Source organism: Poecile atricapillus, chromosome W (assembly GCF_030490865.1).
Source record: "Poecile atricapillus isolate bPoeAtr1 chromosome W, bPoeAtr1.hap1, whole genome shotgun sequence".
NCBI lineage: Eukaryota > Metazoa > Chordata > Aves > Passeriformes > Paridae > Poecile > Poecile atricapillus.
In genome coordinates, this window is record NC_081288.1 from 46029205 (window position 1) to 46054485 (window position 25281).

A 25281-nucleotide genomic window follows, 5' to 3' on the forward strand; every position below is an offset into this window, starting at 1 on the left:
AGAATTTTCTTATTCAGACTAATCACAGGATTTTGTGTCAGTCATGGAAGACTGCCTGAGGTGGATCCAAAATAACACCTTGCCTTCCCACCTACTCAGCATTTAAGTTTACTGTGTACTGTGCATAGGAGTACAGAATAAACATGTTATTTTTAGCATTTTTTTAGTTAGTATTTTAATGACTCTGGGATCTCTAACAGAGAGAAAGCAAAGGAATCCATCTTGTGTCTTTGCATGTGGTGTCACGTGTGTACCAAACAGAAACACTCTGGAGTCATCAAAATGTTCTGTCCTTTTTCTGCAACTGAATGTGCTGAGGTAATTTCCTCAAAAGTAATTTTTAGGAGGAGGTGTTAATTGTTATGTCGACATGTGGAAGCTTCAATATTATGCAAAAATGTTGATTTAATAGCCACACTATTAATCACTCACAAAGGGATCTGATGAGTTTACTGACATGCATAGAAAGATTTCCATTTTCTTCCAAGAGCTAAGCATCATTATTGCTAAGCTAATGACTACTTTGAGGAAATGTCTACCAATGACAACTGGAGAATTTCTAAAGCTGACGTCTGTTCTTGACAGAAATCAATTACTTGTAAGGCAATTATGGTAAATAAAAAATACTGAATTCAGAAAATGGAGGTATTGTTAGCCTGATGTGGCCCACATAACTGGAACATTTGATACAAGAAAATAATACACAATAAAAGAAATTACCCTTCTGTGAAGCCATTGTTACTATGTGTACAGTTTCTACAATGCTAATCAATTGCTAAGGAATTAAGTGAAAAATACTCTGCTCTTTACAAAGGGATACCTTCATCAGTATTCCAGCAAAGACTTTCTGGAAATAACTACGTGGGTCTGAATCAAAGCCTAACTCTGAATATCACCAAATTTTGGCTGAAAATATTGTGAATTTTCTCTCTTCTCCTCTGGGAACAATCACGTCTGTCTTTGCATTTTGGAGCTGTCTTCTCTGCCTTGAAGTTAGTTTAATAAGCTTCTGCAAACTGAAGATAAAATGGGTTGCAGAGCTGTCTCATCAAGAAGCATCCTTGGTCAATTTAGATTATTAAGACCCTAGCAAACTTTCATTATTGCTGTTCTCAGACTCCAGATATTACGGGAGCAGGAGGAATTGTTTGAACATCAACTTTGAGATTAAAAAATAATGCTGTAAATCAATGAAATGAAACCAGATGAACAGAAATATAACCTCTTTCATCTTGTGGAGCCTGAAATGAGGTTTCTAGACTCCTTGAGCTATCGCAGAGACAAAATCAGGGGCCTTAGAGTGGTTGTCAATATATTCTTTACAAAGCATTACAAGACTCCTATGTTGTTTGTATGCGAGAGTTTTCAGTTTTGATGTTAGCTTGATCCTTCTCTGCAGAGCATTTTTATTCCAGATTGTGCAAGATCTCTCCACAGAAAAATAACAGCCAGAGAAAGATGGAATAATTTAGATCTAGAAGTAGCAGAGCTGTAGCCAAGCAGTTACACTGCATTACACAGCGTGTGCCATGCATGAAGAATTGGGCCTAGTAAAAGTGACATTAGACTAGACTAAACTAAACTTTTAGATGGCTAAAGCTAAGGTAGAATTTATCACAACTTGGATATCAACTCCAGAATTACAATCCTATCTCAGATACTAGATTGAAAACAGCAGTCCTCAGTGTCCTACCTAAAGGCACTGGGGACCTCTCCTTGCACCCAGAAGCTCCCTGAGCATTTGGAGAGCGTAAAGCTCCCACCAAGCAAATGAGGCACCCAAATCCCATCCAGTTTTACATGTCACCTAAAACTGATTCCCATGGAAGGTCCAGTTCAGTGCATAAGTAAGTGCCAGGCGCATTATGTTACAGGGTCTGTCTTTCCAAAATACTGCAGTTCCACCAGTAATCACAACAAAATGTCACTGTTTCCAAGTCCACTTGTTATCATGCAAGAGTGTTTTTTATGGGAAATAAATGTCAGGTTTTGTCAATTGAAGGCTGAAAAGCACTTGTCAGTGACCGAGGATGGTCTGTATTATGTTCACAGTATAATAAAGAAATAGGAGAAAATGCAGGAAGCATGTGATGGCTGCTAGATGTATTCATGGGAGAGAGAATAGATGCAGATCAGCCTCTTTCTAGAAGCACCTATCTGGCAGTGCTACATCAGTGAACCATGAGTAAGTCTGAAAACTAGAAACCCCAGTATGGAGAATGCTTGGACTTTACCACAGTGTTTCAGAACGCGGCCTATATTTTCTTTCACAGGACAATGAACATGCTGTATCATTACAATTTCCCTTCCTCTGTCCACAGTGTAGCTGCATTCAACTCCTGCTTCAAAGGGATTTTTCCATCAGCCAATTCTCTGATCCTTGAAGGGGATGGAAGAATAATCTTTGCACTGTTTGGGCTCCATTTTGGAACAGAGGGGATCCTGCTGAACATGTCTTGTCAGTAAATCAGAGCGGTAACTTGTGAATTGTCTGGGGACAATTTGCTCTGGACATTGTTAAAGCCTGGGATTAGCCTTGCAGGTTTTTGGGACTCTGCTTTATTAGAATTTTGGTTGAGTTTTATGTTCAGGCAAAATATTGGAACAAATGCAACCTATGTGTAAGAGAAGAATGCTTATCTAACTGTTTCGATCTCAGGTTACACCCCTGGGCTCACTTGGTTTTCCCTCACAACAAAAGCCAGCCAAGTCCTGCTCAATCATAACCCTTGGTCAGGATAAAAGTTGTGAAACTTGAAAGACCCCTACTAGGAGTGTCCTGAGTTTCTGTTTCTCTCTATCCTATGTTTTTTGGCAGCTTTGGCAGCCTTGTCTTCCTAATGACCTAATCTTTACTTTCATCTTGGTAAACAGTGCATTTGCTTTCTCTCCCTCCCACTGGTGCCCACAATAGCACACCCACTTTGTTTGCTGCTGTAGGAGCCTCCTGTGCTTCCTCCTGTCCTGGGTGCCCTGCCCATCCAGCCCCTGTTCTCCAGACCTTCTCCTCAGTCCACTGTCCCGCATATCCCTCAATTTGTCAGTCTCTCTTAGAGCCCAACCACCCCAAAACTGGGCTCCGTAATCCTTTGTTCATGTCTGTCCTCCTGTACCTCCATTTTCTCACCCTTACATTCTGCCAGTCACCAAGAGATGGGACATCTTGTCATCTGAGGAGGAGAGGAGAGTCGTGGGCCATGTGTGATGAACCCATCACAGCTGTCCTCTACTTGCACTTCAGGCCATGAGTGGCACATACAGGAATTTCCTTCATAGGTGGGTGGGCACAGGCACATCTCCTTCTCCATGGACTCACGAGCCTTCCTGGCAAAAGGTAGGCCATGACAGACTTGTACTCCAGGTGCTTCGGGTCACTGTCACTCTTCCAATCACTCCAGATCCTCTTGCTGAGACTTTGGCTGCACGGGTCTTCTCACCTCTTTCTTCCTCTGTCAGAGGCCCAACCAACACAATCCATCTTGTATCCTGCATCTGTCTATGCTGCCCATTCCTGACATCTGGAGGAGGAAACACAATGTGGAAGGGGGTTTGCTAAAAACCTAGTCATGCTCGCTAGTCATGCCTGCAAGCAGTACCTGTCAAGCAAGCATGTCCCCAGCTCCATGGATGCCTTCTAGGACAAGTGGGTGTTCTCAGATGTGTTTTGCTGAGTATCACTCACCAGCTCCTCTGACACCCATGTCTGAGGCCGCAGCCCTCACATTCCTGGATTTTTCATTCATTGTCCCTATTAGCAGCTGTCTGCCCTTCTTGTGTTTCATTTTGCATTGTTCTCTCCCTCAGGAGAGAACATCACCTACAGGATCACCTACAGGACTTACAAAGCTCTTTGTTCACTACTATTCACCCTCCTGCAAACTACTTCTAACTGCAAATATGCCTTTGTTGGCATTTCTACTTGTCTTCAAGAGAAAAGGATATCCTGGAGAATTCAGAAAACAACCATGAGAAATAATTTAATCCCGGAATTAAATTATGTAACTGATTGCAGTTCATAAAATAGACACTCCTAAGACAAGGAAAAACCCTCTACAAACAAGTATGCAGGAAAATCCTTTGTCTGTACATGACTTTGGCTTGAAGAACATGCACCTTTGTGGTTTTGATGAATGTTTCTTTTAATTTAATTTCATAAAGAACCATAACTGGTTTTAATATAACACAGTATTGCATAAATGATGTTAAATGTAGTGAGTTAACTGAAGTTGCCTTACTATGTATTTTTTAATAAGTACAAAACATTTAAAGTCACATTTTTATTATAATTCAAATTTTAAAATGCAAGTTTCACACAGTTCAGATAAAATAAATGATTCCCACTTCTCCCTTTCTTTTTTCTTCCTTTTTTTCAGTTTGATAGTCAACTATTTGAATTGCTAAGTAGATTATATAAAATTTACAATAAAATTTAGGCATATATTATGAAATAAAAGAAAACAATTACACCTATTACATTGTCTTTTAAAAATATTATCACATATTTAATATTCAGTAAGTTCTTGAGCCTATAATACCTTGTCAACACTTCAAAGTTAATTAAATTACATTAAATTTTTGCTTTGTACTTTTATAATACTCCATATCCAAAAGTTCTAGAAATTTCTAAACTGCTCCACCTCAACAGCTAGGAAGGTAAGGAAGCAAATTCCATGAATTTCTGATCTTTTGGCCTATTCTTTTTGAGTTGCAATTTCCATTTTGATGAATTAGAATCACATTTGAATTTCATCTTTTTCTTCTTTAAAATCTCATCTGTTATGAGTTCCCATATCCATGTGCTTCTGCCATCTCTGATTTTTGAACCTCCCTTCATGATATTTTGCTATTAAGGAATTCTGAAAGTAAAGATGCAAAAACATGAGTGCGGATTGAATGCTAACACTGACTTGATTTCTACTGTTTAGTTACATTTTGCAGTAATTTAGCAAACGAGTTAAGAATTTCACACATAATATATAGAGAAGCTTACCATGAAGAAGCTTATAGGTTTACAAATGGTCCTGTCCTACACGTAAGCTCTTCTGTACTCCTGAAAGGTACTTCATTAAAAAAACACTTCACCCAGATGGAAGCAGATGCCAAAAGCAGACAGCAGATCACTGCAGTAAAAGAATAGGAACCAAAATATGAAAAAAAAAAATGGTGTGCATGAGGGAGTATATGGATTTGTAAATCTGAGGAAAGTTTGAAGAGAGTGGAGAAGAAAGGGATGTATCTTAATGAGGCAAGGCTGACCTGGCAGATCTCTGAAATGAGAATGCTAGGCAGTGATAATGGCATTTTCCAACTCACACAGCAGCAATAACAAACATAGAAGCATCAGGTAGCTTTTCCCAAAGCCAGATACTAAAGGCCACATCCCTAAGCTGATGAGCCAGATGCTCCAGAGGGAGAGGAAGGCAGACCTCAGGCAGGACAATTGTAATGTTTTAATACAAAAGGAAGTTCATGTGATGAAATTATATTGACAAGAACAGTTTAACCACAGTTAAATTACATTCCTAGTCTTACCTTTCTTCCCTTTTTCCAACAACCTTTTATTAAAATCAAATACTGAGAAGCTAATTTGTCTGTGATTCATGCAGAACTTTTCTTCTTTGCCTCTCATTTTTATTCCCACACAGACAGGCACAATACTGCTCACAGTGATATAATTGAAAACACTGCCACTGAATTTGGTAGGAGCAGCATAACATAGGTGCGTTACCCCGTTTCCATGGGATATCTATTGTCTCTATTCACTGCCAGTATCATGCAGCCCTGCTACAGGAGCACAAAGTACCATATGACAATTATAGCATTAAAGATCTGTGCATTGTAATCACATCCAAATTGTCAGTCCTAGAGTACAGCAGTGCTTAAAGCAGAACTGCTCTGCTGCAGATTAATGCTCAAAGAATGGAAGTACCTGAGTGGTTTTGAGATACAAGAATCTGTGCAGCGTCCAGTTTTCTATAGGAGAGCATCATCAGGAATTATCTGAGTCATAATGTTAATTCCAGTTAGGGTTTCATGAAGTTCAAATTCATATAATTCATCTTTGAAGCTACCATGTGGATTCCATAAACTCACAAGGCAGCAATGCTTGGCTTTCAAGCCTTTTTCATGAAAAGCTGTGGAGTCCATTTCAAGCCACAGAAATGAACAGTTATTTTGACAGCCAAGGCAGTGATGCTGAGATACTAAGAACTACTTTCCACATCATTAAACATAGCCTTTACCCCTTGCTAGAGTAGCTGGTAGAAAAAGGGAAGGCTGCTTTTTGTCATGACAGCTTTTCAATGGTTCATTTTCTAGGGTATTAATCATGAATGGATTTCACCTTTCAAAAAAATTGATGTTGTTTGCATAATGGACCAGGCATAATTTTTGCCAAACTGGCATACTATGATAGACACCTGAATTACTGAAGTCCAAAAAAAGGGTCAGCCAGTCCAAAATGTACTTACTTTCTCAGACAGAATTTCACTACAACACAACTCAGCAATCAGTGGGGACTTCCCAGCATACCTCTTCTTAATCAGAAAGGTCAGTTTAACAGTCCTCATGAACTATATACCTTCAGTAGAATCACTAAAATTATCATGAGAGCTTTCCAAGCAGATGATTCAAACCTGGACTTCTTTAAAAAGAATGAAAATCATTTTATGAATTTAAGTCCTTGATGTGCAAAATTCCTTTTCTTTGTCTTGTCATGGCAGAGGGACAGGTGCTGAATACCAAGACCTTTATGCGATCATGTTTTGAAGCACTGATTGCATTCACAAGTCTGCCTTGTCTGCAGAAAATTAAAAACAGCCACGAGAGTGTAACACTATCTCTCAGTCATTTTCCATCTCTGTTACTGCCTGTTTGCTGGAATGGATTTTCAGTGTATTTGGCTTAGGAAAACCCCAGGACAGGATAGGTGCTCCAGGATAAATCTATGCATGCTTTGCTCCACTTGTAACTTGATCAGAGTGACCTGCTCCCTGAACATGCACTTGGACCTACACCAGGACTTCAGGGGCAATCAGAGCTAAGACTGAATTTTCACCATGTGCATTAATAATAATAATAATAATAATAATAATAATAATAATAATAATAATAATAATAATAGTAATGTATGAAGAAATAGTCTGACAGCAAACTTTGGCTTACGATTTAAGTCCTTAAAGCTTTTTTCTTTGGAGGAAACAGCATGTTTGTCTATAGGGCTCAGCACTGGATAGCAATGAAGACAGACAGGGAATGCAATAGGAATCTAAGGCTTAGTCGGTGTGCAAGCTGCACTATGTGCTCAAAAAACCAATTGTATTATGGAAGCACTGGCATGAAACAAATTTTGTTGTATTTATTAATATAGGAACTTGGTTGCTAAAAAGATATCTCAGAGGATGATAAATAGGTTGTCTTTTTTGTATTATTATTGAGTATAGTACAGTTAGCATTGTAGGCTTAGAAGATGAACATAGGAGATCTGAATTCCATTAATTTCCTGGCTATTATAATGGTACGAATAAACAGAATTTTCTACACCAGGGAACACACTTGGCAGAAGGGTCAAATCCACCAGGATATGTAGGTACTGATAAAGAAGATATTGTAAACTCTGTTTGTCTACATCCAGGGTGAAAAAAAACATCTAAAGAAAAGAAAATTTAGTACCATTTTAAACATTAAAAGGTGCCAGAACGTCCTGGTGCTCTTGAGGAATATAAAATAAAGGCTTACTGTTATAAAGAGTTCAGTATTTATTTCATATCTGCAGAAATTCACCATTTTCTCATGGGGAAGATTTTTTTTCTTTTTAAAAAAATGAGTGAAATTTAAGCTGACAATATTTCATCAAGAACTTTCCATGGAGAACTACATGACATAAGATTGTTGGACCATAACTGTAATTATCAGAAATATACAGGCTCGAACTGTGTTTTTCACACAGCTATACTCCTGGAAGAAGTCCTAAATGCCTCAACTGCAGCATTCATTTCTATTAAAGGCACTTATTCACAGTGTTCTTAATGATGATAAGTATGCACTAAGTGGAAACAAAACAAAAATACTGAAATTCTTATATACTGAATGAGGATTCAGATATCCAGGACAAAAACATCATCCAGCCATGTGCTGATCCTCCAAATTCTGAGGCACAAACTGCTATTGTCCTCTGGTTCAACTACTCTGTCGTAATCGGGCTCAGTAACTGTGTCTGACAGGTTCATCAACAGAGTCACCCAGGGGTGTGCTGTATCCATGTGCACTCTTGGCCCCCTGGTAGAAAACAGTAGCTGGTGATCCTTGCAAGAGTGCTTGGCTGCAGGGGTGCTGGGGCTGCTGACTTCACCTTGGAGTGGCAGCACAAAATTCAAGTTGGCAGAGTGCAACTGGATATATTTGATAACGAATAATTTAGACTGTTCTTTAGAATTTTCATGCAAATGAAATCCCATCAAGATTTACTGAACCATCTAGATGTAAAAAATCCCCTAATATTTTCAATCTGGAGCTGCAAGCCTCAGCACGCTGTGAGCAGTTTTGAGAGCTGTGAACCATCCCTCTGTCAGCAAAACCTGAAGGGTGGGAATGCTAACATTTTCTTATTCCCTGCCACAATAATCCATTCACAAGCACAAGGTCATAGCTCCCTCAGCCCAGTCTCAAGCCTGTCCTGCCTTTTTCTGCAATATAACTGGACAAAAAATAGTTCCATCTGCTGAAAAGTGGGGTGAGAGGAACAGGGAAACGCAGGGAGATGCTCAAAATATTCCTTTCCTTTTGTTTCCTGGCTAGGTAGACAGACTAAATATTTGAGGCAAATGAAAACCATCTTGACTGACAACTTTTAAAACTGATGATGATATGCACAGCAGGATAAACAGTTGCCTGATTATGCAGAGTATACATTGCAAGGCTTCTTACTCAGAGAAAGTAGATTAATATCATAAAACATCTCCCACTCAAATACAGATGATAATTCACACTGTATATGCATTATGCATTTTAATGGCATATCAGTGAAATACAAAAACCTAAATATAAGTGTTTATTCATTCAAATCTAAAAAATAAACACTAGTTTATTAGTAATTGCAAAGACATCACATAGCAAAACAAAACTGTATGCATGTATTTCACTTGTATTTAAGTGACGGGGGAGCTCAGTCTAAGTATATATTTGGCATCTTTGAATACACAACTTATCCAGACAAGCAATAATAAAGGATAATATATTCCGACTTTTACACAGTATTATGTCTGATTGACCTGGAAAATGTATTTCATTTGTCACAGAAGATTATGAAAACCTCCTGTACCACTTTTCACTAGGAAATAAATTTTGAGCTATACCTTTGAATTCACCAAGGTCAGTGAAGAGGAGGTTCTCCGGGTGCCAGAGTAGAGATTCCCCTGCAGCCCATGGAGAGCAAAATGGGTGCTGCAGGTTGTCTTCCTGCAGCCCATGGCAGGCAACAGCATAGCTGATACTGCAGCCTGTGGAGGACCCTACACCGCAGCAGGCAGGCACACCCTAAAGGAAAATGTACCCCATGGAGAGGACCCCACACAAAAGTGGGAAACAAATCTGAAAACTTTTTAAAACAGAGATATTCTGTTGGATCATGGGACAAAGTTAAAACAAGCTGGTTGAAAGGTAGGGTGATAACAGTTTGGCTTTCAAAGTAGTTGCCATGAGGGAAGACATTCCAAATAAATGGTTTAGAAATCTGAATGGACAGCAGCACATGCCAGGAGGAGCAGCTCTACAAAGAAAGTAGGTGCTGACGTGAATTTGCTTAATCTGTATCTGCTTAATGTGTACAACCCATAGCAACTTAAGCTATGAGGAAAATTGAAGAAATCAGTTTGAAGTTTAATGCCTCAATAATGCCAGTGCCACCCTTTTCAGTCTGTTGACTTGCATGCCAAAAAACATATATAATTCTATATTTCTAAAATTGAGTGGTCTGGGTTAAGACAGTCATGCATGTTCTGGAAAGCCTCCAGTTTAGAGAGACAGGCAACTCTTGAATGAAATTTAACTCTTCTACATCAGGTCCTTGGGTGCAGGATGTAATGGGTCACCTACTGAAAGCATCTGTTTCTCCTCATTAACTGCTGATGGCAAGCAATTAGATAAGGTTTAATACCTTCCAATTAAACAAATAGATTTATGTGAGGGGAATCCTAGACTGAAATTCAGTAATTTGGGATTGCTGACCCTTGGAGAACTTGAAAAAACAGCAGCTCCCCATGTGTGACTCATAGTCCTCTGACTAAGAATCCAGTGATGAAAGAGTACATTACCTACACCATAAACTATAGTGTTTTCATAATGGTGGTAATGTTTACTTATTTGTCTTCCGATTATATTTCTCACACATGCTTCTTCTTGTCTCTCTCTTCTCATTATTGAAAAATGTGTTTGAGTACAGGCAAAGTTTCTTCTGCCTCTAACTCTTTCAAAATTGTTTTGACATAGAGAAACTCCCTACACCAGCATGGAAAAAATTATCTGAAGTGTCTATTCTGATTTTGGAGTGGCAGAAAGAGAGGACAGCCCTGACATGGATCCATCTCATAATTAAGCAATGGTCCTGCCAAAACCAAATAGAAAGTAACTTGAATATCAGAGGTGCAGACATATTTTACAAGTTTGCTTATCAGATTATACAGATGTCTGTTATCAGCCCTAAACAACATACTAAGTCATTCCTTCACACATCTCTGTTTTAGAGGATGCAGAATTACTAAACTGAGTAATTAGTCTGTGTGTGGACTCAGATTGCTATTATTCTATGGACTTTTGGATCATTAATAATTAGTTAGCTTTAAAAAGCTGTTTTCTACTTGGGAGATTGAATCAGATGTCCAAGTGGTTTAAATTTGACATATATGCAGAAGAATTAAACCAGTAGATGTGGAAAATCCAAAGCACACATATGCAGTGGGTATATGAAAGTCCCTGAAACCAAATCTCCCACGTCTGCTTTTTTTCTTTAAACTCTCAAGAATGTTTATGGAACTGAACCTTTTTGATCTTTACAGTTGTTTTTCCTAGAAGTTGTTTCCTGGAAAAACCACTGTCACCCAATTATAATTAGTCTCTGGTGTACCAAAGTCTGATTTAGCAAGTTCCAGCTCAAGGGAAAGAAAATGTTGGAGCAAAACATCTTAATTGTTTGTCTTTATGTAAGAAAGTCAGCAAGTCACATTTGATATTTCTTTCCAGATTGCTGCCTTTTCCCTGGAGAGACATGAAACAGGACATTCAGTTAAACAGATGGTTGTTGCCTCTGAATTATTTAACAGCTAAATCAATGAGAAGCTTCTGCTGCCATGAGGGGAAAGAGTGTGCTGGAAGCATTCCTTCTCCTCCACCTTCTTCTGTTAGAAGTGGCCAAGAGGAGTCTGCTATTGGCAGCATAAAAGCCTGAAGGGGTGGAAGAGGAGGATGCAAAAGTGAAACCTGGATTCTAGAGTTATCAAAAGAGAGCTTTCTTACTTAAGAAATATGTTTATCCTCTTCAAATGGTATTGCATCCAGTTTGATGCACATCTATAGTTATTAGATGGGTTTAATGGAAAAGGGCTGTTAAAAAAAAAAAAAAAAAGAAAAAAGAAAAAGGATAGGTAGCCTGTACTCTATAGTCTTATAAGTTTGCATTATACATAAGTTATAACCAGATCTCATTTTTAAAACACTGTGGGGTCGTAGGCTAATTCCTTTGAGCTATGCACTCAACACCGGCCATATCTCAGGAAAAACACTGTAAGGCCAAATTTCTCCATGTTATTTTGAGATGCAGGTGTATAATCTATTGCAATGCCTAATTATTGCCCTACTATCACAAGAAGGAACAGTCCTTGCTGACAATGCCATCAGATTTATAAAAGCCTAATATTTCTTTGAAAAATGGAATCTTCAGGCAAACTTTATGGTCCGGATTTCCAGTGTCCCTCAACCTCAAATTTCTAACCTTCTAATTTTGAACACAAGCATAAAACCTTTCTCAAAGAGACAGAGAGACAGGAACTTCCTCTCGGCCCTCCAGATGTGTTGTATTGGTGGAAGCAATGAATTAGAGCGGATAGCGATGATCAGAGCTGCTAGGGAGGGACAGGGTAGGTTCCTCTTCAGGTTCAGATCCTGCCTGTCCCAGCTGGCGGCGGGCGGAGCTGGGGCAGGAGGTGCTGTCCGTGGTGCTGAAAACCCTCGCTCCTCCCCGCGGTATCCGGGACTGCCGTTCCACCCCCGGCAACGGGGAACCCCAAAATCAGAGTCCCCCCTCACGGCCCTCCGCAGCGCCGGGCAATTTACACCGGAGGGCGAGGGGCTGGAATGGGCTGCACAGTGTGAGGCAGGCAGGGTAATTTTGCTTAGCTTGTAATCAATCCTTATTTCTGTTTTTGCTTCGAGCAAACCACCCAAGCATCCATCAGCTACTGGACTGAGTGCTGAGCCAAGCAGGCTGTGCACAGCGGTATATATTTAATAGTTCACAAAGTAAATAGCATTTAAAAAAAAATTAAAAACAAACAAACAAACAAAAGCCCCAAGAGTCAAAACCAACTGTATGGTCACCACATCTGAGGGGAAATAAAATATGAAGCTATTTGTGCCTTTTGAACTCAAAAACCACCTAGACAGGGACCTGACAGAGAGGTAAATAATAATAAGATCACCTTTAAATGATTGACAGTTAAAATAATTTTGTGATCCTTTAGTATCCTTAGGTCTAGGGAAGGCAGAACCTTAAGGCACCTCTGCATAAACATAAGGAAATATCATCCTGTATTGTTATATTATCAAACAGATAAAACATTTGAATTCTTGAGCAAAGCTTTTCTTCTGAATCAAGAAATTCAGATAAAATGAATCCAGATAAAATGAAACAGAGCTCAAAACTTTTACCTGGCTAGACAGTGGCAACCCTTCCTTGTGGAATTTGTTGCTTATATATCAAAGAGACAGATAACAACCTTCTTATTTGCTGTCATTCTGCAATATTTTGGACTTTAAATCCTAACACAGAATGTGTTAAAGCGTGGGAAGCTCTTGTGTGAAATACTAGAATGAGAGTTGCTCAGAAGTAGAAATAACAGAGTAGAGACACTCAGTTTCTGAGTATGGAAAGCATAAAGACAAAAATCTGAGTATCATGCTATTATTAATTCACCTGCCTGCAAATTAAGCCAGCCTACACAGTTACCCTTTTCTAAATGTAGAAAAATTAGGCTGCTTATTTTCTCACAGTGATGATTTATTTTTCATAATGAACAACCAAGTAACAACATAAATTTGGTATTAGGGAAAGGAAGCACCACATTCACAAATGGCCTTCTGGTACCCAATTCCTTAATGCAATGAAACATTTGCATGGTTTTAAGCATTAGCATGAGGTACAACCCTTGCTATACATTAAAGAAATTAAGTACATTCTGAACCTCACTAAACTAACACACATTTAAGCTTTTTGGAGAATAAGTATGTATTGGTGTGGCTACTTATAATAGTTAAGTTTACACTGAGAAAAAGGATAAATGAGTAAATGCCACAGAACTCACAGGTTCTCTGTAAATAAACTTCAGTTGGATAACACATGGAAAAAATGCATGTGCAAATATGACCCCCCAATTTTCTTAGCTACACATTTCCTTGTTAATTTGGTTTCATGTTACTTGTTAAAACCAGCTGACCATAAATCCAGGCGATCTGAGTTTCCAATTAACTCTAAAATTTATCATTAATGAAAAAAGTTTGTGTTTCTGTATTATTCTTTCATTATTGGAATACTATCTAAACAACGTTCATGACATTTTAATGTTTTTTCCTGCAAATTTGGCTGGGGAAGAGAATTACTTGCCTTGTTTTACCTTTGATTATTCCATCAACTTTACAGGACTTCAGGATACTACATTGACTCTGAAAGCTGTGAAAGTGAAACACACCACTTGAAGTCCTATACAAACTGCAACAGAGGAGTAAAGACAAACCAAGCTTCTCCTGAAGTTCAGTAGACAGCTGCCCACTAGATATGTGGATAGTCTGGAGGTTCCCTAGAACTTTTTGGCTTTGTTTTGGCAAGCAGTGTTCTACAGAAATGGAGAGCCTCAGGTGCTCTTTTAGGGACTGCCAGCATAACTACTAGATGGGAGGTACTAATTTCTCATTGTACAGGCACTAGGAAAGCTATTTATTCTGTTCCTCCTATTTTTCTTTCAAGATTCTTACAAGACCAAATTTAATTAAGTAGTTTCAGGTCTTAAATGTGCAAGACTGTAGGCAGCCTTACTGCTGTCTCACTGGAACCTCCACCAGCTACGAAGGAGGTAGGCTTGTGATATGTGTGGGTGTGAGTGTGTGCACTTGCAGCTAATGATGGGCTGCATGTTCTTGCAAATAGGAAGTTTACCTTGAGAAATCATATAAAGTCATAGCAAAAGAAAACCAATGTGATTTTCCTTTTCCTCACTGAAATATAATCATTTTTAAGTCTGATCCATGATTTTTGAGCAGGTAGTATCTGCAGAGTAGTAAAGAATATACAGAAAAAGAAGAAGATTATTTTTATGTTCCAAAGAGTCTGAAAACAGCAAGGTTTACAGCAACTGGAAGAACAGATAATTTCAATTTGAAGGTATCTTTTTCAGGTAGAGAAATAACAAGCAGGAGCCCAGAAGTACAGATGGGCAAGAATTATTTAGAAGTATAATGCAAGAGTATGACCTGAATCATTCTGTTGTACCACTGATGGACTGAGCCAACATCTTTCACACATTCTGTTTTAAGTCACTAAATACAGAAGCAAAACTTCAGAGTTCATTGAGGGCAACACATTTCTTTTTTTGTGCTAATATAATAAATATCCTTAAATTTATTAAAAAATAGAAGTACTTGCCTAGGAAAATGTATGAAATTAAAAACCCCAAAAATTTGGACTTCTAATTGACCACCTCACCAAAGAAAGTAAGTTTAGCGGCTTGCAAAGCAGTGGTGGTTACATGATACATGTAGAAGTTCAGTGTGGCTGGGATGAACGCAAAACAATATTAAAAAAAAATAAAAATAAAAATAGGACAATTGCGTGTAGGGAAAACTAATTTTAGACTATGGTCTGCCAGATTTACTCCTGTCTCCAGTAGGACAACTGCCAGTACTTTGACATTGTAACAAACATAATCGAGGCAAAAGCTCATACATATTCCGTCATCCTTTCTCCCACAGAGTGGGAATCGTCAGCCTAAAGGCTTAAGAGGTGAACATCTGGGATATGTTCCCACACACATACAGGAATGAGTCTGAGCATGATTATTTTTATGCATTCCACACACGCATGCACGCACACATGCAAAAATAGACCACTACACTCTATTTACCTCCCAGATATATACTGCCTTTTTTCTAAAGAGGAAATGGATGAAAATCAGCAGACATCAGGGCTTCTGCATTTATGCTTTATTCACCAAATATGCATGTCACTTTCACACACACAGATATGTATATGCACATCACATATATATATAAATATGTGTGTGTGTGTGTATGTGTGTTTGTGTGTATATATGCATATTGATGTATTTCTCTAAAGTGACCAAAGTTATAAGGATAAAGATATGCACACACTTGATTTTGAATATAGTGGTATATAATATATATAAGTGGTATATATATATATTTCTGGTAGTAAACTATCTCATGACCCCGTTATGAAAGATGCTATCTGCTATCTGTTAATATTATTGTCATCATTGTAGTCCAATATAAAATATAAAGCTCTTACTATCATTATATTTTCTAAAAAGATACCCGTTTTTAATGCTCTCATTCTGTCAATTTCTGTTAGGTAAGCAGCTGAAGCCAGTTTTCATGAAAATAGCCCCGTACTTTATGCAAATTCACATGACAGACCAAGCTCATCATGTTCCATCTAATTTTCTTAGCTAGGTGACTGTCACAGAGAAGTGTATTGTACACAGGGGGTGTCACAAAGAGCTTCTTTCTTATCCTTCCCACACCAATTTGCAGAGCCTCGGAGAAGACAACCGTTCTGCTGCCCTTTGCAAGTGTTTCCAGTGTCTTCCCATCTGTAGAGAGAGACCTCTGCAGTACTCCAAGCCTAGGTTGCCTGAGGAAGGTTAATCTTCCTTCTGAAAGTTCACAATGGATGTTTATCGTTCAAAGAAAGAAGAACAATTTGTAATGAAGTCACAAAAGAGACAAATGGCTCTTTGTACCACCTGCCTTTGTTACATGACTAGAGCACAACCCTTCATGTTTAACTGTCTTTTATTAGAATGTCAGCTAGTATAGAGGAGGATTTCATAGAAATATTTTTATGTGCTAGAAAAATGTATTGCACTGCACAACACTCTCACATTCTTGTTTCATGCAATACTGACAGTTTGACATTTAGAGATTGATGGTATGACTGATTCTCCAAGTCAGACAATGACATCTGTGCAGAAGGTTTTGTTTGTCTTTATCATCTGGATCCATTCTACAGTGCCTTTTGTATCACTTAGAAAAACAGCACATTAACATGATGTTGTTCTTGCAAAAAATAGGGAAGTATTATTTTAATTGTTTTACAGACAAACAAAAGTAGGGAAAGTGATATTCCTAAATTAACATAGAGATTTGAGGTAGGGCTATGGACAGAAACCAGTGAAGCTGAGCCCTGGCCCAGTCTCTCATCTGCTGGACGTCCATTTTCCATCTTAGAATGATGTTCCACTCTTTGGAAAGCTGAACATACCAGTTCCCAATGGTCTGTAACCAGCTGCCAGAACTCACAACCAGGGGAAAGAAAAAGGCACAAACAGAAAAGACAGAGCAGGACCTGCAGAACACTCTCAGAAAATGATTCTTTAGTTTTCTGTGCCATGTTGTACCATGCTTTGGGCAATAAAATTGAGGAACTATTGTTAATCTTGCAAATTATCGTCGATAGAAGTTTGTTCCCTCAATCCTCAGCAGTGAGAGGTAAAAAAATTATTTGTATTCCTGGCTTAACTATTCATTTGGAAGAGATGCTATTAATGGCCCTTTTCCTCCTTGTGAAATGATTGGGGTAAGTCATACTCTTGGACCCATCTTAAGTACAGCAGAGTAAAATGCTCATTGTCCTGAAGTGAGGTACATACAAACAAACACTTTATTTAGTTTTCCAGAGAAGTAAAGACTAGCAGATAGGTCTGTCAGAGCAGACTAGAAGCTGGCTTCTAGTCTCACTACATGGAAAGGGACACAAAAAATTCTCTTGTTTCTTTCTAATTTCAAGTTGCAACACTATACAGGAAAAAACGGTTTTTTAAAAAATATTTGTTGATATTTTGCTTTGGCATGTTTAGTATTGGATTATATTCCGCTTCTTCAAATAAATATACTATCAAATCACACTGGTAAAAATGTTTTTCGAAATCACATGCACATGAATTCACAGAAACTGAATATTCTATCCTCCTACATGGAAATTTTATTTTATAAAAGTTCTTTTATTGGTCCAATCAGAGCAAGTAAATAGCAGCACACAAGTAATCTGACCTATCACTACAACTAGAATATCAAATATTCTGAGAACCAGTCACAGGCAAGCCACAGAATAAAAATTTTAATCACTAATACATGGCTTGAGTAATCTCAAGTAACAAAGAAATCCTCCAAAACATGATCTGATTGCAAATAATATTTTCAGGAGCAGAGGAGTACACTGGTTCTGTAAATTATTCATCTAAACCTTATAAATATGTATTTTATAACAGCAGGGTATACTAATCTATAACTTCCCCTAATAACCTGAATTAAATGTGAACTGTAAATAAAAATTTTAAGATGTTTTGTGGCCTTTTAATGTTTTTGATCAGCAAAATTTCAAAGGGCTTTCTTATGCATTTTAAATTTTGAAATCCCATTAAATCTAGGCTCAATATTGTTCAAAGGCTTGATGAAACTCTCAAAACTGTAGTGAAATATTTCCTTATTCTGATAGAAGGGGAAGGAGAAAAGATTCTCTTTCCTTTTGAGTGTTTATTTGCTGGAGTTCAGTAAGATAGAAATACTGAAGCAAGATATGATGCAGATATGGCATACGAAGGAGACATTTGGTGTGTTGGCTACCTCTTTGTCCCTTCACTGAACATGAACCAGCTACATGAGCATTATGAAATGGGAAGTCCTTACGAAAAACAGGCAGGAGAAATTTTCCTGCTGGGTTTATAGGGCTTGTACTCTGAATGCCCCAAGAGCTTTCTGAGAAATAACATGCAGAATTAATTTAATTTGGTTTTCTGCTGGCAGCTTTCAGTTTGTAGCATTTAGACTGCGCTTGGTAACCTTGGACAAAGAGGAGGGAAATTACCATTTTGGCAGGTAACCACATCAAGTACTTCACCATAAGGACCTCTGAATTCACAGTACTTACTAAAAATTGTTCTGGTAAATTGTGGCTGAACTTTATAGACCTCTCCATATCTGTACCTTTTCTGGATTAGTTTATTCTAATCAGTTATGTAAAACCTTTTACTTTAGCTTCATAGTTTCCATCTGTTTTCTAACATTTACTCATATATGTTCATTTCAGAGAATAATCAAATTCCTCTTAAGCCAGGAAACTCAATAACTGAGAAAGTCAAAGTTTTGGGATCAAGAAATGCTCTGGTAATGTGGAACACTTAGGCACCATTTAGCCATGATAAGGTTACTATGGTGACAGAGTAATTTCAAGGGATGATTTGAGAACTACCTAGAAGATATGTAGCTTTGGCTTATCTTTTCATGTAAGAACCTGATGACAGCTGTTCACTGTGATTCTTCTTAAAACATAAACTCCCAATCCTCATTGGTAAAGTGCCAAACACAATTATGTTGAGGTTCCAGCTTTCTGCTTAAAGCTCCCTAAAATCCTCATATCCTCTCCTATCCTTTTTTTCCTTCTGCAATCTTCTTTCAAAACCAAACAAGTAGTTTTTAATTCCCCCATCTCCTCATCCACAGAAAGATGTTTCCACATGAAAATTGATATCTTTATATCTAATTTGGGTTTTATAATGTGGCTGTTTTTAGAAGGCTTTGGGATCTTTTTCAAAACAAAGGTACTTTCTTAATTAAAAAATACATCAAAGCTGAAATTCCAGGGAATCATCGTAGTGCTGCTGTGACAAGGATCTGCCAGCTATTTAATACAATATTCCCTGCCTGAAAAAAGGAGAAGGAAGTAATTAATATCAAAATATAAAGTATTCTGATATCTTTCAAAGACAAAAAGCACAAGAAGAATACTCAGAACTAGCCTAAATCACATATCCTTAGTTGTATACATGTGCATTATAATAAATTTTATTGTAAAAAGATAATTACTAGTTATTTGTGATCTATTTGGTTCCATTTTCAGGATGCAGTATGCCAGGCAGAAGAGGGAATGTATTTTATCAGTCCTGATGTGCAGTGTTTTGCTGACAGTTATGAGGACACTGGTAATAGCTTCAGCCAAACGAGATGCCTCCAAATTAGATTCATATTAGATTTTTTTTTATTTTCACAAAGAGGAGGAGAAACCTTGTCATTTACCAGAGGGAGAAAAGGATTCATGCAGCAAGGAGGTGACTTTGACTTTTGAATTTATCACTAACAATGCAAGGTACTAAAATTCAGCATTTTGGAATCCCCTTCTTAATATATTGTGCTGCTAGTTTTCTATGTTTTCATTGCAATTGGTGTAGCTCCAAAATTTATTAAGTAGCTGTTCTTCCTTTGAGGACATAAAATTATAATTTTTATTAAAATTAATGGGCAAGATCTGTAAAATAAATAAGGCCATTGACTAAATTTAACATTACCTGCAGAAAGACAGAACATGACATTTCTGTAACTCATTGAGTCATTCCCATTCCTAATTCTTAGAAGAAAGGAAGTGTTTCATTGTGTATGAAAAGAGCTGGCTCTCTGCTGCACCTTCCTTAGGGCTAGTGCTCATCTATTTCAATATTTTGGGACACAATGGCATTTCTAGAAGTTTAACCAGGGAATCTGGGAAGGAGTAGAGAAAATTTTTGCTGAGTACAGTGAATCTCGTCCCATCCTGGGTGCAGAAGAGCTGCTATACTGTGTCAAATTAAAGAAACATCTAGGCCCACATCCTTCTGAAATTGGCTAGGCACAGATACTTCAGAAAAGGCACTAAGAAAAGAGGGACTTTCCCAGCCTGTCCTTAAAGTTCTTAGACACAGGCATTAAATCTGAACTTAACTTGGCCTGTTTTTAAATGCCGTAAAATGGCTCTATCCTTCAGAAATATGATTAAAACTATTTCTAGCTCTCAAAAATACCACATTATAATGATCTAAAGGAGATATTTCACCTGCTCCACAATACGAAATACAACAAAATGTTGATTTTCTTCTCAAATTCAGTTTAGACCTGGCTTTTTCTAGTCAGCTCATACAAGTAAAGAGGTTTCAAGCAGATAAACACTGTGAACTCAGAATTCTCATCTGAAAAGGATTCTGATGCAGGAAACTGACCACAAGACCACAATGGGAAGGATATCTCACCAGCTGCTGAGTGGCTACTGAACATAGCAGTTGTGGGAAGGGTTTGAGGCATGGGGAAGGGAGTGTTTTTGCAGAACCTGACTTCTTGCGTGTAGGTGCTTTCTACCACTCCTTTGTTCTGGTATAGCACAGTCCTGTTCAATCACTCCCATTTGGGCAGTGGGGTCTGGCAGACAGGGACATACTGAATATCCCTGTCTCATCTGTGAGGTCCTGAGGAGAGGCAGATACAGGGACCTACGTAGAAAACATGCTTGATCTAGTACAGCTACTGAGGAGTGGGAAAAGGGGTAAATCATATTGAGTCTCGTGTTCAGCATGGAAGACATGACAATAGAATCTGGGAGTTGCTGACAGAAGTGCTTTCTCAAGTGGGGCACAACCCCAGCAACTCTGAGAAACTAGGGGCAGTTGTCAAAATTTTGATGGTCAGATAGATGTGACCATATGGAAACAGTCCTATGGATGCTAAACAAAAATGTTTCTACCTACCTTTGAAATGGAATTGTTCTGAAAAAGTTGTTCTCTATTCAGATTGTTTTCTTCTAGCAGATACCCCATAAAACCCCAGTTCCTCAGTTTTCTCTAGAATGTCCTTTGTTCAAATTGTTTCTGCATCTAGAAAGAGCTTTTGAATAGATACATATTATAGTGATAATGTAACTAAAATTATCATCCACCCATACACTTGCAATTGATTTTCCTCTAAAGCCGTTTTTTTCTCTATAGTTCTTGCATCTAATTATCATCAATTTGGGCTCAGGAAGGAAATGATCTAACAATGAAGAGATCAATTATCTTAGCAGCAAAAGGAAAAAAAATCAAATTGGTGAACTGGCAATTTTTGATGGCAAATTGATCTTTGGGACATGTGGTGCTAAGAACAATGCAGAAAACAACTTATCTAGCAGAAAGTCAATTGAATTCAGTATAGCAGTATTGGAAGCTTCTGTCACTGAACTGTCAGAGTAATTAATTTTCATCCATCCTGACAATAGCAAAGTGTTCTGTACGAAATATGTTTAAGATAAGCAAAGGAATTGTTAATACACATCGATCTGAAAGAAAATGACGTCATCCTCTGAGGACATAGTCTATTTTGTTATACAGGAATACTTCACCAGAGTCAAACATAATGATTTATTAATACACAAGGAGTACCCTGGCAGGTAGAGTTAATATTTTAGCACTGCAGGCGATGGAATGTGACAGCTTCACCTGTTGTACTGACCTTTATTTTAATTCGTACCATAATTTCCTAGAACTTTCATTTATCTTGTGAACATGCAATTAGAGAGATCCTTTTAGATAAGCCGCAATCATTTCTCACATACTGTTTGGATTTTTTCTCCTAAATGAAGCTTGTTCTTCACAGTGCACCCTTCAAAACTGTTCAGAGTGGTTCACTGAGAACAATAAAGCTGTTCAACAAAACACAATAAAATATACCAATTAGGAAGCTGAATATTTGAGACTAAACTTTTATTTTGAACAGTTCATTGTTTCAGGGAAGGCTGCATACCATAAAAAGCACAGATAAACCATGGGAGAGTAAATATTCATTAAAAACTATAAGTGAAAAAGAGGAAGCAACTGAGTGACAGATTCATTAAATTTTAATGGATTGTCTCTAACTTCAGCTTCAGGAGCAATTAATTTCCTCGCTACCAGTAGTGAAGATACATCATAGAACAAGAAACGAGAACTGAAAACAAAACCAGCAAGACATGCTAATTAAGGAACCTGAAGAGCTAAATCCTATTTTGGTAATTTGTAAGGTTGTTTTCCTCTTCTTTCTCTAATACTATTTTATCATCTTCCCTCAAAATTTTAACTTATTTGAAAATAAAGGTATTTTTTCTTGTCAGGTCTGCATAATATTTTAGTTTCTTGTAGTGCTGGGTATGACAGTTTCATTACTTTCACACAATAATCTTCATTTTTTCATTTGTATGCCCAAGTCTGGGAAGTGACTACTGTGTTTTCTGTAAAAAAAAAAAAAAAAAAAAAAGGAGAGAACCACATTACTGAATTTACCAGAAATACTCTGAAAAAAGTTTTAAATGTTTTATAAACCCAGAAGAACTGAATTCACAAGAAAAGTAAGCAGGTAAGATCCAGGCAGGCTAACTTTAGACTGGGGAGGCAGGTCCATGAATTCCATCTGGAGACAGCCGAGAGTGATGCACTCCTCCAGCAGATGAATCAGAGCACGTACAGTTAGGCTGCTGCTCTGAATCACTCTCTGAAGGTATTTCTCCTTTATTTGTAGGGAAGAGGAGCCTCAGAAAGCAGCCTCATGCAAATAGAAGCAAGTGCCAGTGCTGTGAACAGTCTGACAATCTGCCATGGCAGTCCGTGACAGTTCAGGTCTGTCAAAGGTGATAAAGGGTATCATAAACCCAGAACCTATAGTAAGATTTACCAAATCACTAAAATTAACTAGAATCTTCATTCTTATTTTCAAGAGTACATTTCAAGCCAATGGTAATTTAATTCCTAAATATCTCTTGGCCCATTTCAAAATGTTACTGTATTGATATTCCTCTGAAAAAATACCGCCTAAAAAAGAATAAGCCTTGTGATTTACTTTCACATCAATGAATATGCAAGTGTAACCAAAGCTAGAGTAACATGTAGAACAAAAATATTTAGAACAAATATTTCCCGTGTTAAAGAGGTGATTATCAGCTCAGGTTGTGGCACTCTTGAGTTTACTTGGCATGACGCAAAAGCAAATATCTCAAAAGTTAGCAGCTAGCAGTGAAAATTTATTGCTTGAAACTGAAACCTTGAATTGTTTCTGTAAATAAACGAAATATGCCTTTACTAAGTATTCTGTATGGTCTTAAAATATAGTTTCAGGCACAGCAGATAGAGTTATTTTTTCAGAGACTTTCTGTCTCTGACTACTTTGAATAAAAAGTGTTTTCACTGTGTTTGTACAATACAGATTTAAAGATTAATTTGAGGCCATACTTAGTGTCTGAGCAGTCCAATGTGCCCAAAAACCCAAACCATTCTCCAACAGCGGAAAAGACATTAATAGTGTGGAAGCAGCCAGTAAATAATTTTGCCAAAAAGACCGGTGTCTCTTTGCTTCTCCATTAATTCTTGACTAACCAGGAATAGCCAGTTATCCAGACTTGAATTCAGACCTATGTGGTAAAACATTGCTCCATTACACAAACTAGATTGAAAGAAAGTTGAATGACATATCACTGTGGACCAAAACCATAATCATCATGCTTCCACTGGCCTTCTTAAGCATCTGGTTTTCTAAATAAGAAATTTACATGGTAAATTGTTGAAGAGTTGAAGTCAGTACTGCATATTTTAGAAATAAAATATCAGCATTTTTCTATGGAGAGAAAAATAAGGATTTTAGATGCTGCAAGGTGTTCTACACCAGTAGTACTGAAGACTTGTAGTGTTCACTTGTCTTACTTGCTATTAAAATTAATGGCCCCTGCCCTCAGAATTGTGCTTAATGGGAGTTCTGAAAAAGTGAAAACTACTGTGTTAATTTCTCATCCCATTACAGATTTTCATGCAAACTTGGCCTCCAGATGATACTCTATTGTAATGGCATTCCTTTCTGCAGCGTTGTGCTTTGGGCTGTACACTAATCTCCAGCAAGGGAACATGGGGAGTAAGATCTCGCAAAGAAATCTCTTATGGATGGAGAGAGGACCCCTGAAGTGGCTGTCTGGAAGTTAGGTACCACTACCTCATTGATAATCCTTTTAATAATACCAGACTTATTTCCCAGCTTCATTTATATATGCACCTTGTTTTATTTTAAGCACCAAAACCCAGACTGTGGCATCACTTTCCAGCTGCCACCCAGCCTTCATTGACCACAGGAGTCTCCCAGGCTTTTTGAGAGAAGTGAATTTACTTTGGCCCATCCTGAATGGAGGGACAGAGGACTGCAGAGAAAAGGCACAGTGAGCACAGAAAACATCCATTTGGGGAGTCAGTGTGTTGAGGTATTTTTAAAAACAAGCTAACCATAATAGATTCCACAGGGATGCATCTAGCAGACCTAAGGTAGACAGGTGACTGCTCCTCATCACCAGAGGTCTCTCCCTGACTCCAGGCTTCAACTGCAAACAGCCAAACATGCTGTTAGCATGTTCTAGTGCAATTTCTATTTCATAGGTATCTTTGAAATGAAAAACAGGATCTTGAGAGAAAAAACAGAGACAAAGAAAATACACCAATTTTAGGATATCTATATCGATATTGTCTTGAATTTGTAAAAAAACCAGTGGAATTTTTTTCACTTGAGTAAATCACTCCATCTGACAGTTTAGTGTTAAAAGAGTGACTCTTGCTGCTCAGACTTCAACTGTACAAAAATAAATGGACATGCCAGCAAGTGTTGGAAATGGCATAGATCAATACTTCAACTAAACAAAAAATAATTAGGAATCCTCCATTCTAGAGAGCTTAGTTTTATAAATTACATTTTTTTGCTTCCTAGCTATTAGACTGCAAATTTGAGTTTATCACACATCCACTAAACCAAAAGACGATTTATTTGCCATCTGAATGTTGCAGTTGTTCTTTGCTGAAGCAAGGCAGCCAAGACTGCAGAAAAGCAGCATCTAATCATAGATGTTGTCTGTCTTCTGTATGTCTTATTTCTTTACAACTGGAGACTGGCATTATATTTCCCTGAACATAAAAATCAAAGCACTTCACTGGAGACACAGTTATC